The sequence below is a fragment of the Spea bombifrons genome, chromosome 10 (assembly GCF_027358695.1).
Source record: "Spea bombifrons isolate aSpeBom1 chromosome 10, aSpeBom1.2.pri, whole genome shotgun sequence".
Taxonomy (NCBI): domain Eukaryota; kingdom Metazoa; phylum Chordata; class Amphibia; order Anura; family Pelobatidae; genus Spea; species Spea bombifrons.
Window position 1 is genome coordinate 3,554,032 of NC_071096.1, and position 16,649 is coordinate 3,570,680.

The 16,649-nt window shown below is 43.4% G+C and overlaps 1 protein-coding gene across 1 annotated transcript in view; it reads right to left on the reverse strand.

The window, feature by feature from the left end:
- TSPAN18 (tetraspanin 18) overlaps positions 1-15,051 on the reverse strand; it is a 41,040-nt gene extending 25,989 nt beyond the window's left edge. The window contains exon 1 of the mRNA XM_053448553.1: positions 14,681-15,051. The gene's annotated coding sequence lies outside the window, so the exon portion shown is untranslated. The remainder of the gene's footprint in view (positions 1-14,680) is intronic.
- Between the last annotated feature and the right edge of the window lie 1,598 nt (positions 15,052-16,649).

Consider the following 16,649-nt stretch of genomic DNA (forward strand, 5'->3'; position numbering starts at 1 on the left):
ATGAATTGTATTTCACGATGGAGACGCCCCACCGGCCCCCGAGGGGCTGTTCAGAAACGGTGTTACCTTTCACAGTATGGGACATCGTCCAGACATCAATCTTTACGTTACACAACGATAATGCTGCGCTGTGCGTCTTCAACATTTTCTTTCTCCCCCGGGCAGACGGAGGAATAGGTTCTTTATCAGATGATGGATATTGAGGCAAAGAAGGGGGGATTTGGGGGCCACTGTGTTCTGAGAAACATAAAACCATTTGTGTCCCTTTGTTAGTGAGCTGAATCCTTTACTCCGGTGATCTTCCAAAACTAGGACACACATATTTCATTCGATACATTGTATCAAGAGGAACCTCAACAGTCCAGTCCTGGTTATACCTGGGATTTGATGAATCCAGGTTCCCCTTTTTTTTTTTATTATTGGTATGGCCCAACAGCACAATCAAGGCAGATCACTAGATAAGATCCATAAAGCTCCCAGAAACAAGTCTAATAACTAACTTTCAGTAATTACTTTTCTTATGAGATTTGAAGCCCAGCCAGTCTTATGTGAAAGGAGTTATGATGTCATAGGACACTGTATTGAGCCCATTGAGGGCTGATCGCCCGGGAAACTCCGTTTCTATACTTCACATTTTTTTTCCCAAAAAAAACCCCCACATCCTATTGTCCCTTTCAGCTCCCGTTCAGGGAACGGATTGCACAACCCTTTGTTTAAAATATCTCGACCTTCTGAACGAGTCGGCTGAAGGTATCAGCATTTTTTAAACAAATGACGAGATAACGATTATGTTTCTTGTCGGCTCGACAAACAGCCAAGAATCTAATCTTTTCGATGCAGACGAGGAATGATCCTGCAGGACAGGATAACCCAGAAACTCGTCCCGGTGAAGGGGAGAGGTGGGGGTAAATCCCATACATACGGCTGAGAGTGTTTCCTCTGATGTACGTGAATTCTAAATCCTCCGGTTAGGACGGATCCCGTGCCCATGCGGGATAATCCCAGGGACGAGGGTGATAAAGAAGGAGGATTGGGAAGGAGCTGGCAAGGAAATCCCGTTACACGAGTCCATCAGCGGACCATCTTTTAGGTTCTCAGCTAATTGCCCCACCTGCCATCTGTCTGTCTGTCCCAAGTAGCCTGGGGCTAGTAGCTCATCATAACACCATGTTGCGCGCGTGATACTTTGTCTCTGCCTCCTGTTGGATAACAATTCTCTGGCATAATGCGATGTTTGGCAGGAGGAAGAACACGAAGGGTCTGCAAATGGACTGTTAACCCTTTGGGCGATGGGGCGGTGACTACATTTCGCGCTTAAAAGCATAGATCCGTAAAAGAAATAATCCCTAGTCCTCGTTAGGAATGGCAACATCTGCCATCTGACGGCACCCGACGACATTTCGGAACACGAGTAATTTTCTTACATTAAATTTAAAGCCAAATCTGGAACGGCAGAATTCGCAACATACAATAGGCGCTGATTAAAATTAGGGGCTCGCGCGGGTTATCGCTGAAAATCTCTCATCACTTTTCAAGTATCCAAGGAGTTTTTTTTATATATTTTTAAACTTTTTCGGCGACCTTGAAACTAGTTTTGAAATCAAGTGGCAGGAAAAGAAAAATCGAGCAGCCGCGCCATGATTTCCCCCCAAAGGTTTGCCCAATTTGGTGAAAGTGTCCCTGTAACCCCGCGTGTGCCCGGTAAGGGAGCACTGTACAGGCTTTGGCGCCTAGATGGTTAACCTCCGTCTAGTTCTGGGTTTTGAAAATAATGAACAGATGGTTTTTAAGGGGAATTTTCAGAGATCTCCAACTATCTGACCTCCTGACATCCGAGCCCAGGACCTTTCTACAGTTTTTCTGTTTCTCTTTTAAAACTTCAGAGATTCTGTTCTTCCCAAACAGCGGTATAACTGTTTTACTAGATGCATAGCTCCCAAGCGTCCCCATGTAAGAGAGGTAGTCCCTTTATGTCCCTCTTTCCTGGCTGTTCTGAATTTTTGTTGGGTATAAATATGTTACAGAGAATGGATCTTATATGTGACTTTGTGCCATATTGAGAGGCATTTATTAGAAGAATAATGGGGTTTATTTACCCCGTTTAATTAATAAAGCCCTTTCCTTTCTATACACATTATTGGGGCTTTTAGGGCTGTAGAACCCTGCGATCCCCTCATACCCAGCAAACGTTCTGACCTCCTAGGAAAGAGGGGCATCAGGGGGGAGAGAGGGGCATCAGGGGTTTGCAGCACAAGTAGGGACCCTCGCTTATATGAGGTGGTGATCACACCTGGGAACTCTCATGGTTATTTGCCCCACACTCACTGTGAAGGGGCAGATTCTAACGGCCACATAATCTGGATGCTTCCTATTCTCCCCCTGCAGTGATCATATATAAGACTCCCAGTATGTTATGGTTGATATCCCTGCTTGAATTCAGGTGACTCTATGAAGTGTATCTTTCAATAATGACAAGTCAAGGTTTCCATGACGACCGGTATTAGAGTCATTCTGGGGAATCACTACATAGAATCTTCACCATGGGCAAATAAAGGGTTAATATTTAACTGATAAGGCAGTTCCCAGGAAAGGGGATGATAAACTGCAGGGATCTGGCTGAATTCTAATTAGCTTTTTTTTATATGAAGGGCCAACCCTATTTAGCAAAAAGAAAACAAAGTTACCGGTTTTCTTTAAAAATCAATCAGCTGCTCAGAACCGGGGAAAGTTCAATTATATTAAAAAAAATTAAAAACATAATAACCGACGATCCTTTATTCTAAGGAATAATCCAGCAATCCGTCCGCGTTTTTACCGGCGATGATAATTTTCTCTCTTTTTTTTTTTGGGAGCTAAAATAACAAACCCAGTAAAAGTGAATGGGGTTGGGATAATTGGCTGGCATTATTGTGGCTCCGGCGGCGACGGTTGCTAAGCACGGCATGGCGAGGTTTTTGCGGACGCGGGCTTGGTTACATTTCCACTCATTATTTCTGCTCAACCAAGATTGATTCAAAAAAAAAAAAAAAAAGAGACTTTATAAATATTCACAAGTCCTAGTTTATTTCTAATTAACAGCAGCCTCGATTCGCTGGTAAATTGTAAAACGTAATAATTCCATTTCCCGTGTGGGTTCAAAGCTCCCATTTCAACCCATGTTTAGTTTAAAAGATGTTCTAGGAGATCATCGACAGGGTCAGGGGCTTAGACGGAATGTGAGGAAGTTTCAGATGGTAGATAAGTGGAACAGCCGCCCAGCAGAAGCGGTAGAGGCCAATACAGTAAGGGAAATACTAACGCTCATAGGATAAAAGAACCAGGTAAGATTTACCCCCCCTGTATGGGCAACAAAACATTCAGAAACACTCTCTTCGGCATTTAAATCAGAGAGTTTAGTAGCAGCGTGAGTTTCATGCATATGCAACGTTCTGATTTGCACCGAAGCCTCATTAAACTGCTTTAATTGGAACAATCTTATCCCGAGGATGCGGCAGGAAGGGCCAGGGGCAGCGCTTCTGCATTTTATATCATTTTATATCATCGCCGCTAGATAAATAAACTAACAGAACCGACATTAAAATTCAATGAATCAGTTAATTGCAGGGAGATTTTTTTTTTTTTTTTTTAGCATTAACCATTCGTGTCCCGTTCATCAGCGGCATCAGCCACAAAACCCTCGTTTTACTAAACGTTTAGCCGTAAAATCTTCGAATTGGCCTCAAACTGCTTAAAACCACGAATCGCTTATTATTAGCTTTAACTGAAATGGTTAAAAATTCCCAGTAACGCGGTGGTGATACTGGTAATGGCCTAGGGTAACCTCCGAGGTCACACCTCTAACCACACCCCCTAACACAAAAGTGCCCCTCTAACCATTTGGAATTCTGGGAGATACATATTTGCCCGCCCGCTGTTACAATGTAACTTAATATGTCATGTGATCAAGTGTGGTCATTTTTACCCTTTGTTAACCGTCTTAGTTGTGGTTAATGAAGAATCCGGTAGAAAGTCATGAGCGTTCTCTGGGGATGCGCGGAACTCGTCAGTTTATATCTTTCTATGTAGTAACTTTATCAGTCTTTACAAAACAACAATAAACAAAGAAAAGTTATTTTGGGAAATTGGGCACAAAAGGTCCGTTTTTAGTCCAGAGCCGTCACAAAAGTCACATTTCTGCCCAAATACAGTAGTGAGAGAGACAATGTTTCTCCTGAACTCTAAAGCTTCTCCATGCGTCATGTAGACCAATTGGTGTCGAACGCCTGGCCCTGAGGGCCACAAACGGATCAGGATTTAAGTAAAAGTGATTTCATCGGGTCAAACCATTCCTCATACTGGGATATCCGGAGAGCCTGTCCTGGCTCTGGCCCTCAAGGCATGGGGTTCTACACCTTTTATATAGAGAAGACTATCACATGGGGACACCTGCGCCGGGTGGGGGACGGAGATTTTTCTCCAGAGGGTCCGGGACCCAGTCTTCCTGCCCTGCCAAGCAATTCGCACCACCACCTGTGCCACAACCCGAGCTGCCAAACATTAACCGTTTCCAATCAATGGCCCTGGCAGCAATGATAATTACTTAATTAAGAGCTGCGCATGGAACGCTTTGGATCCTGATGAGCAGGTTTCCGTAATAAGTTTTATCAGCAGAATTCTAATCATTATTTATTAAATTCCCCCGGCAACTCGATTCCAGAACAAAAAAAAAAAAAAAAATATTAAAAAATCAGCAAATGTAATTAAGGAATTTTAAATCTGTCTGTTTTAACCGTTAATGGCGACCAGCACAGCAGATTCTAGAGTCCAATAAAAGGGGGAGTTTTATGGCTGTTACTCGCAGAGGATATCTTTCTGGATAATGTCTGGCCAACGCAATCAACTGGAGATGAGTTTTCTTGGCCGAGAACAAGCAAATTGCTTAGCAATTTAATGAATGAAATCCTGAGAAAGTGACGACCTCTAATTACTCAATGGGACCGGAGCGTCTTCGCGGTTATCATAAAGGATAAATACAGCCGAGACGAAGCGGGACGCCTCCGCATTACCAATGAAGGAATCGTCTACCTCGTAGAAGACAACCCACGGTGGTTTATATACTGGAGGAGCCAAGAGGGCGTTTTGGATCATTTATTCTTTCAGATACAAATGTAGCAATGTTGGGAAGAAAGAATGTTGGTATGAATCCAATGCACTGACTTTTGATCTATACATTTGTAAGCGATGAGGCCAGCGAAATATATAGATCGAATGCTTATCTTTCCAAGGTGGCGGAGGACATTTTTTCCCCCATGGCGGATGCACTTTGCTCTAGAAGTGCTTTGTATTTTGACAGGACGGCACAATCAGGATAGGGGGTGACATTTATATCCGCGGGGGAGCGATGTGGCAGACGACAGATATTTCCGAAGTTAAGTACAAGGACCGTGCGGGGGGAACAATGGGATATTTCCTGCCCAGGTTTCCTCCGCTTCTGAAACAATACAGACTTCTCAAACTCAAAACGCTTTTTGAAGTGCCTGAAATCGTGCAAGAGGAAGACGGCTGTCGGGGCGGCGCGGGAACCTGCTTTGTGTTTTGAAGTTTCAATTATGACAACCCCAGAGACACCAGGTTAATAAACCCTGAGACCTGTGGACAGTGGTGGGTTTCAGATACTCTAGAACCTACGTGGATTGAAGATACTCTAGAACCTAGGACCTTTTTTGGGCGTCTCTCTTTCATCTCTATCTATATTTTATGTTTGGGATATCGGAGAGCACAGCGAGTGCCTATAAATCTGCCCCGACCAGGGGATCCAGTAAAATATCCAGAGCATCCAGACTTTTCCATGTTTCCGCACAGGTTCCACTCAACCCTAAGCATTCTAGAAGAAAGAACACGGCGTACACCTTTACTTCTCATCTGCAAACCTCTCTAAATAATAGACAAGACACATGCTAACTTGTCACTTACACGATCGAATTCACATCGCCGCCAATTCTGCGGGGTCATGCATCAAAGTCTATCAGGTGAGGAGCGCAGAAGAGGAACATGCGCTTTCTGGAGCATTTCAGTCTGTAACGACTATTAACTATTTATGAAATGCCAGCAACATTTGCCAATGGATCTTTCTGGATACCACAGAGGCCGTTAAAGAAATTTAGTACTTTAAGACCAAAATATGCTTTATCCGCAAGACCCAATGGGATGTAGAATGAAATCCACCAGTTGCCGGTTATTATAGAACATGTGGTTTCCCGTCAGCAGCCTTTATGATGTGAACTGCCAGAATTCTGGGGTTTTCTCCCAAAAGTTCAAGTCAGTTGTCTGACATCAACACCTTGTCTATAAGGAACTCAACCGTCAACTTGGCTCCAGTCAACTCGACTGCCAACTCTGTGAATAAATGAGCCGCTATGTTTATTGTAACGTTATTCACAGGTCAACAAAACCATCTTAACTCCATAGAAGGGGATGAGTTGACTCAGAACCTCATAAAACTCAACGATCAACTCCAACTCACAGACATGACCGACATGACTCAATTAACGACTCAGCAGCAGCCAAGTGAAAACTCAACTCAACTCTACATAGACCAAGAATGAGCAAGTCATCGGGAACTCAACTCTTTAATTCAACCAGCAACTTGGACCATAGTACACTCACTGAGTGAAGCCTTGTGAGTGAGCTTTTCCAGATTAAGAACTATTATTAAACTTTTATTTTTTTTTTTAAATATCTATTTTCAGATCATTTTTGTAAAGTATTAAACATATCCCCCTATTAACCAGACTGATCTCAGCTTTATACCAATACTTAGTATGAGTATTAGCACAAGACTCCTTACGTAGTCTGTTTGAAAGGCGAGACATTTGTTGATATAAACTTGTTTTTGGGATATCGTAACATTGTAACCATGCACACCAAAAAAAAAAAGAAATGCGTCAGGAAAGGCAATTACATTTTTTTAATGTAATTAGGCCACTCTAGCTTATTTTGGCTATAATTTAACTTCATTATCAGTCGGACCTGCTCTCACCATTCGAACCGGATTACGGGGAGCAGATAATTTCTCCCCGTGGTGCACTCAGAGTTCTGGTTCTATTAGGCTGCCCTGCTTGTGCAGAAAATAGTACGATAAATCCCAGAATAATTATTGAGTTAAAACCCAGGCAAATTTAACGTCTCATGACCCAGCAGGCTCGTATAACAGCGTTTGGCGCATCTCTCAAGCTAAAGAATCCGGCAGCCTCCTGGGTCCCAAAGCTGATATAAGGTTTCGGGATTTGGGTTGTGGGGGGCTGGGGGTTGTTGCGTAAAGCTAATATGCGGTTTCGTAGGGCGGAAAGGGGCAGTTAACTTTACTGGTTTCTAAACTATTCCCCGAGCTCGGTTAATTGGTAAAAACAAATCCTATTCTGATGACTTTCGTAAACTGTAGGGTTCTCATTCGGCGGTGATGGTTCGAGGTTTTTAGACGATCCCCAAGAAACAGGAAACTTATGACCCAATTTAAGGTTTGGACGGTAAAATAATTCTAAAACACCAGCTTGGACTAACGGGAAAAAGTTTATCTGAGCACCACAGATAATTCAGCTCGGCAAACACAAAAATAACATTGTATCCCCTCGTCAGAACGTTGTCAAACTCGTTAAAATGTTGAGAAAATGAATACTTAAATATTGGGCAATGCAGGCAAATGTTTGTATCGTTATTACAGAAACAGAGTCTGTTCTGTTTGGTTGACTTTAAGAGCCAATCACACGTTCCATTATATGTCACATGACCAGGGATGGACTGGGTATAATAAGAAGGCGCTGGCGGGTGTATGATAATATAAGCGTGACCGGCGGCTGGATATGACAGAACATGTGGCCAGGCATATGTGCCGGTACCCGCATACCACAGCACCCTATCTGCCGGTGGAGCTGGAGGTCGGGTGTGTATGGAGCGATGCCGAGCAGCAGCCCGTCGGGCGTTTGTTGGCCAGTCTGAACCAGCACATTCCCATCATTCCCATCATTCAAGGGACAGAATGCCTCTAAAGAAACCGAGTCACTAGTTGTTCTGGTTTTGTATTGTACTCATTCAAGCTGTTGGTTAAACGATATCTTGACTAAAATGTAGGCAACATGGTCTCCTATCTGATATATTCCAAAGAAAATATCCGTTATTGAAAGTCCTATCCTGGGGGGTTTTCCCCTTTGCTTAGAAAATTGGAACCAATATCCAACTATTACAACATTGTATAAATCTGTGTGGGGCCGATATAAAGAGCTCTCCGCTGACTCGATCATTAACAGAAATGTACGAAGAACAAGAGGTCGAAGATTTCATACACAACAAAGAAAGGGATTCTTTACAGTGAGGGCAGTAAAGGTACAGAATCCACCATCGAGAGGGGAGGTAAAAATAGAACATACAGGGGTACAAATAGTTTAATATTTTTTTTGTCTTCTTTTGGATCAGAAGCAGGAAGGATCGGTAGGGGGTTCAACTTGATGGACTTCAGTCTTTTTCAACCTAAATTATCATGTTACTATGTGATCTGTGCCCTGAGGGCGTTTCAAAGCATCACGTTGTATAGACTTGGGGGATCCTAATGAAAGCAGCCGGGCGATACGGGGTTATTATCAGACAGCAACACCCGGCCGGGGAAATCTTTAAATAATCCTAATGTATGGCGCATTAATCCAGGGTATTAGAGGCGGCGGCGTCGCACGGCAGCGATTTTACGGGGGCCTTTGACAGAGATTAGAAGCGACACTCCCCAAACCTCTCGGGATGCTCGGATGATACGTTCCTTATCGTAGAGAAACTCTCTGCTCCTGCCAGAGGCAAGCGACGTAATCTCAGCATCTGGCCTTCACCCCGCGTTTGTTTCGTAGCTTTAGGTTCTGACATTTACTTGCTTATTAAACGACCCAGCAGAGCAGACCCCATACGTTCGTACAGATAATGTATATTATTGTATATAATAGGTTATTGTATTTATGCCATTCTAAGAGTTATTCCCACTTTGTGCAAGTTTATTTTCCTGAATTCTATGCCCTATTAAATCCTAAACCCATTTCACACTGGAAAAAGCTCTATGAGACAAAGTATAAGGCATTTAGTTCATTTAGGGATTTATTAAATCTGAAACTCGCACATGGGGTGAAAATACGCAGAAAGGAGCCAGAACTGAGCTCATCAGAATCCACGTATGATGTCATGCTGAGTATACCCAACGTCTACCAAGTTGGGTTGAAAACTAACTCAACTGGGGACTCTGCTCAGCATAACTCACAGGGGCAATAACCAAGTCACTCAACTGGTAATTAGGTGGGTTAAGACCATGTCTTGCAGTAAGCTCTAAGTGTGGAACATTCCGCCGGTTTCCATGATGACTGCTCCATGTTTTATCCTTTAGGAACACGGCATTAGTCAGTCGGCAGAGTTCTATCTAAGTTCAGCTACATTGTAGCACAGTTGCTCAAGCTTCTACTTCCTCAGCCGACAGCTCCACTTGGATAGACTCGTCAATAGACCATCGTTGTGCAGCCCTCTCCACTTCGCCAAGTTCTGAGAAGGAATTGAAATGCCAGGTGCGATCTCGTCAGAGATTTGTCATTCACCTGATATAACATTATCATTTCAATTTCAAGGCAAAAGCAGAGGAGCAGAAAAACACAGAGCCGTCAACGTGGGTGGCCCAGAACATCACACGGTTACCGAGAAGAAGCAACGTGCATAGAACATCGCAAATAAAAGGTTACTGTCTCAGGCAGTTAAGAGATGACTTTAAATCCAAAGAGTTAATTCAGACACCGAGTGATGCTGTGCCCAGAGAATTCAGCAGACGAAGAAGAAGAAGAAAAAAAACACAAAGGAAGAAGATACTCCAGGAAAACAGGTCCCAGCTCACATGCCATCGCCTGAAACATTGTAACAACTAATTAATGGAGTCCTTTGGCATGCGCACCTGCAGCCAGGTGTTTTTATCAGCCGGCATCTCCCACAGGTGCCCCACCAGTCAGGCCGCCTCTCACTTAAACATAAGCGATCAAAACAAGCCCTCCAAAAATAACTCTTGCCTCATCAGATCATTAATGACACAATCTCCAGGGCCTTCCGCGCAGGTCGCTCAATTCTAGATTTATTGTCTTCTGCTGGCAGGGTAATAATATTTGGTTTCAGCGCTGGTCTTTTCTTTTTTTGTTAGGGGGAAGAATAAATAATGGTGAACATTTGCATTAATCGATACACCGAACATAAAAGAAAATATATTCTTATTCAATAGGAAATTGCCTGCTACCATCAGACAAACAGATTGGAAGGGAGCATTGAGTCATTTGGTGATGCTTAGGGATGGTAGATTTGTCATCTGAACATAAAAAAGGAATTGACTGTCAGGTTCTAAAAGTTTATTTAACACACAAAAAAAAAAAAAAAAAAAAAAAGTAAAAAAGATCTCTTTCTCCTTAGTTTGCTTTTGTTTTGTCCACATTTAAGGACTTTTGTACAAAATTAAGGAATTTATTAAAATTTGTTAAAATAAAAAATTGTGCAAATCAAAATTCACAAGTCTATTACTTGGTGTAAGTCATTTGTGTGATAAACATGCTTATAGAGCTTAGTTCCACGCAGAGAGGGCCGGGAACGTTCACATTCCATAGAGAACACGCTCAGTGTCCAACGCAGCGGCGTTCCCGTCTGGGCTGGGGTCTAGTAACAAAGGGTTGGGTTGGGTTAAAAGTTGAGTTGTTTAGCTCTCACTAAAGTGAACTCTGCTGCTATTTCCACTACAGTTAAAGTCAACCGGCTTCCAGCTCACAGCAAGCGGCTCATCCATAGACACGCGCCGAGTTGAAGAATCATCTAGACTATTCTCGAGGGGTCAAGCTGACCAGAACGACATAGATGGCAACAGGGCTTCCCGACTCATTGACCAATTCAACTGCCGAGGCAACCAAAGACATTCACATTGACAGCAACTGGCCAGGAGACAACATCAAACTCAACATCATGAGACTTCTTGTAAAATGCAAATACTGTTAACACATACATTATTGGGGGCTTTGAGGGCTGTAGAACCCTGTGATACCCTCACACCCAGCAAACACTCTGACCTCCTAGAAAAGAGGGGCATCAGGGGGAGTGAAAGACATCAAGGGGCAAAAATGGACACAAGACATTAGGGCCAAAGAGGGACAGGGCCAACTAAGCAAGGACATTAGGAAGGTATGCCAATATCGCCCATAAGGATTTACATGTAAGTAAATACGTAGCTCTGTATACACAGCTGTATCTACACCCTGCGTACAAAGCCACCGACAGGTTTATTGGGGACATGAAGGTCCTAACAACATCTGCAAAGCAGGGATGGTCAGCCTGACTCCAACAAAACCCTTTTACTGACTAATCTTTCCTATTCTTTCCAGAGATGTTATATATATATATATATATATATATTTTTTTTTTTTTTTTTTTTTTTATTTTTTTTTTTACATATTATGGATACCTGGAAAAATACATTAATGGAAAATAAACCCGACGGTATCCAAACGCAGGATCGCGTTTCATATAATAAAACCAATTTAAACACGAGTGTCCTTTCAAACATTGTGAAGAAAAACCTAGACTTTATTACTATATATGGTTTCCACCATTAATAATATAATTCTTTTCAAACCGTTATAACTCTATAAAATAAACCCATTCCTAAGTTTACATTCACATAAGAAGCTGATTGGAACGCGAGGAGGCTGCGCAGGTTTTTGGCCCATGCTATATATTTATATGAGACGTATATTAATCTTTGGTTTAGAGAAAACCATTTCACTCGTGTGCAGATCGGTCATTTTATTCTTTAGTCTACAGGTCTAAAATAAACACAAAAGCCTTTAAAAAGCATTTTCCGGTTTCTATGACAACAACCTATCCATGGTCGCTTCTGTGTCACGTGACAATTAAGCAACCCTGGCAAAAATTCGGCACGATTAAGGAATTATTTTGGGAAGGGTTTGGGCTTTACAACAGTTTTTGCACTGAATGGAGCTATAATGATAAAGTTAATTATATAACAATCCATTTTTAGATCTAATGATTAAAATAAATAAATTTAAAAAAGCCTGGAAAGCTTACAAATCAGCTTATCTGGCATTTTGGGAGCATGAAAAGTAAAACCCCCATTTATTTTACGGTCACCAAAAATAATATTGTCGGATCATGTGTTTTGCCTGGGGATTCAGAAATAATACATATGGGAAACCTAAAAAAAGAAAAAAAAAGGCCACAATAGGGAAACCCAAACCAGTCATTTTTTTTTTGTTATTTAGTTGCAGGAAATCATGTGCCTTGTGTTGAGTCAAATCATCATCATCAGACCTTTGAGTGAAAATAAGATTGTAAGATTGAAACAATGTTTCTGTTATTTTGGGAATGATCCTTAAAGGGAACGGCAACCCTTAAAAATTAAAATAATAATAAATAAATATATATACATACATACATAATGCATAAAACATTAAAAAAAATGTACTTAAGAAAATAAAATCCCAAAAATTAGAAAGTAATACAGTAATAAGATATTGAGCGGTTTATTGTTTTAGAATAAAAATGTTAGCTCCAAATATTTTTTTTACAATAACAAGGGATATGCACTGCCATTTACTGCAGGAAAGCAGTGGATAATGGGAATTGAAGTTTAATAACAACAGCCTTGAATGGGGGAAAAAGTGTTGTTTTTTTTAATCCACATTAAAATTACCAAAGCTGGAGATCACAAGATTCTGGATCACTGGAGTGTAAGGATCTGAAACATTCTGGAAGCTCTTGCCTTGGTGTTGGTAGCACCCATACAGTAAGATAAAGCCGTGGTAGATTTATCCAGCTACAGGTAGATAAAAAAGGTAATTCTTGTGCAAAGAGTGCAATCAGCCGGAGCATTCCACTGGTCACTATTGTATCACTTTTGCATCTTACATTGTAATTGCTTGTTTCTAGATTGTAAGCTCCTTTGCGCAGCCCCCCACACCCCACACCTTTTGTTTCCGTAAAATCAAATTGTTATGTTTGCCCATTGTACTGCGCTGCGGAATATGACGGTGCTATTTATCAAATCAATAAAAATAACCTTCACTATCTTTCTTGAAACGACCACTATTGTGAAACTATAAACAATGTAACAATGTGTATTTATAAACATTCGAAATAAAGCTAAATATTTGTATTTGTGTGTCTGCGGAGGCACAACAATCTAGAACAATCTAGAATGTAAATCTGGAACTTTTGATAGTTTAGACTAAAGGAGAAAATAATATATTTTTATAAAATGTGCAGCAGCTAAATTTAGGGTTTTTTAAAACAATGCAGTGGCACAGATGGGGTTAACAGACAGATAATTGGAGTTACCCAGGTTGAACTCATCAGCTGTTATTTGACAGCAACTCCCATAAACCCTATCCAGCATCACAGCAAATCAGAGTGTTTTTAAGTTAATTATACTGCCCCCCCCCCATTGGCCCTCTGGAACCCCTACATAATATTTTTTTTTTATCTCTACATTGTTAGTAAACTAAAGTTCCTTTAATCCTCCCCCAACACACATGTTCTTGGGGGGGGGGCTGTCAGACTTGTGATTCATCAACTGTCAGTTTCTGGCTGGCTTAGTGTGATGAGAATTATAGTTATCACGAGGATCAGCTGCCTGCAGGTTACACAGACCTCTTGCCCTCCCCCCACATGGCTTGTAATGTATAAGTTTACCATACAAGGGGCTACACTTCACACAACCTCTTACAGGGGAGTTTCCAGGAAGGGGGTCTCCTACACAGACAGTTCATGGCACAGGGGGACACCCTGACCACCCCCCCCTCTACAAAACTGCAACCATCAACATACATTCCATAGCAGTAGGGTTAACCCTGTATTTGCCAGGTCATCCATGCCTTATTTTAGAGTTAAAAATACAAATTTACAAGCTACATGAGGGAGTCAACTGCGCTGTATTTCTAGAGTGTAAGCTCTTCAGTACAAAAGCACTGCAGACTCCATGTATCCAGCATGATATAATAATTATAATCGCATGTGATATAGGGTATACAGTATAACACATGGCTAATAGGGCTATATGGGGCTGCAGTATATGGGGCTTGGTCATGTGGTGGTCACATAAGGCTCTCTCCAAGGAGGGACATCTGAAGGAAAACCTTGAAATCCTACACTTGAGTTTATCTCAGTTTGGGATGACAGAAGAGGCATGTGTGTGACTGTGTGTGACTGTGTGTGACTGTGAGTGACTGTGAGTGACTGTGGGTGGCAGGGGGGCTCCTTGGGAGGCCACTTGTTCATGATTAGGACCATGGAAGCCTCTGGCAATAGATTAATCAAGAAGCCATTGGGCAGAAGACCCTCACTCAGCCACTCCATGTATTGTAAGCTTAGACTCAAGAGGTTCTGGGGCAGCTGAGGTAAGGAGCCAAGGCCCACTATATGAACATATTAATCAATGCAGGAGAGTTATTGAAAGGACCTGTTTTAAAGGGATAGACACCCAGCTCACGGACGGACAGACACCCAGCTCACGGACGGACAGACACCCAGCTCACGGACAGACAGACACCCAGCTCACGGACGGACAGACACCCAGCTCACGGACGGACAGACACCCAGCTCACGGACGGACAGACACCCAGCTCACGGACGGACAGACACTCACCTTGTGGCAGAGGCTTGAGGGGTGTGAGTTCGGAATTCTGTAGCCCGTCACAGTGAGGTAGTCCAGGCTTGGTGCTCGGTAGTCCGCTCTTGGAGATTACTAGCCCAGGCTGAGTGGCAGGTAGCCCACTCTCGCAGTCTGCCGGCCCAGGCTTGGTCCTAGTCACAGGCTGAGTGGCAGGTAGTCCACGCCTGGAGTGTCAGCAGTCGGGGCAGAGCTCCGGTCCTCGGCTCCTGTTCTGGGGCAGTTAGTGTTTCTGAGCCCCTGTCACACGCTGCTCTGCATGTCTCTCTGTGGATGCCCCTCACAGCTGTCTCTCACACGTGACAGTCCCGGAGAGAGAGCTACAGACTGCAACCCGACCGTCTCCTGAGGGGGCTGTCTACATACTACACACAGCGGGGGCAACCACACGGGGCAGTCTCTCGCACTCAGCGCCGTCTGTCTCCCGCGCACTCTCTCGCACTCAGCGCCGTCTGTCTCCAGCTGTATCTATCGCAGCAGATAGAAGGGGAGGGGAAATCGGACACCTGACCCGCCCCTGTACCGACTACTCCATCCAGCCTGGTACTGACACCCACCTTACCACCCAGCCCCTGCCAGCCACCCGCCCTGCCACTTACCCACCCAGCCCCTGCAACTTACCCACCCATCCACTGGCACCTACTCACCCACCTATCCACTGCCACTTACCCACTCAGCCCCTGCCAGCCACTCACCCAGCCACTGCCACCTACCCACCCACCCAGCCCTGCCACTCATCCACCCACCCACTCAGCCCTGCCACTTACCCACCCAGCCTCTGCCACCCACCCAGCCACTGCCACTCACCCACCCAGCCCTGTCACTTACACACCCAGCCACTGCCACCCACTCACCCACCCATCCACTGGCACCTACTCACCCACCCAGCCCTGCCACTCACCCACCCGGCCTCTGCCACCTACCCACATACCCCACCACTAATACCAGCCCTGCCACTGCCACCCACACACCCTACTATTGCTAATGCCATCCACCCAGACACTGCAACTCACCCTAGTACTACCACCCTGCTATTGCCACTGCCACCCACCCTGTTGCTCTCTCTGCCCTTCATTGCTATCTGTCCCTCTTTGAGCCCCAATTGCTGATGCCCCACTTTCCTCCTCTCTCCTCCCTGATGCCCCTCTCTCCTCCCCTGATGCCCCTCTTTTCTAGGAGGTCAGAGTGTTTGCTGGGTATGAGGGGATCGCAGGGTTCTACTGCCCTAAAAGCCCCGATAATGTGTATAGAAACAGCAGGAAACGGCTTTATAAATGAAAATATTCTGTATTAGGAATCTGGCCAGGATTCTGCCATTCCAAGGTCTTCCCACAAACCTCAAACAAATTACATTTCTTATTTTAATTCTTTTATTTATTTATTTTTGTTTATTAAACAAAAACACGAATGACACACAACACAAATCTCCCCCGTCTGCTGCCATTAACCAGAAAGGGCAAGTGTTTATCGTGGCCAAACTCTCTCCGCCTTTCACTTTTTATTTTCCTTCTCCGGTTGCCATGGTTACTTTAACTTTCATCTCAAACGTGTACCCAAAGCCATTTCTAAACAGTCTCAAGGGTTTCACAAACAAGGGATCCGAGGTGGTCAAAGCCGAGTAAACCGCAGGAAACCAGCTTAACGTATTCCGAGTCGCAGAAATGGCTTTTTCCTTCCATTTTTTTCCGAGAAACATGGATTAATAACTTATTTTGCTGCCGGCGGTTAATTCCTCTCAGTCCATTTTAATTATTATTCTGCATTTAAGTTTGTTAATTGAACAGATTTTGATCTTTTGGGGGGTCTACTCAGCCTTTTATAAAATGTGGCAATTTCTTAAACCATTTCGACCAATAGAAAGGCAGGAAAGGAAGAGGATCGCGAACATTCTATTTAATGTTATATTGTATCATTACAATAAGGAATTCAGATGCTTATTATTTTA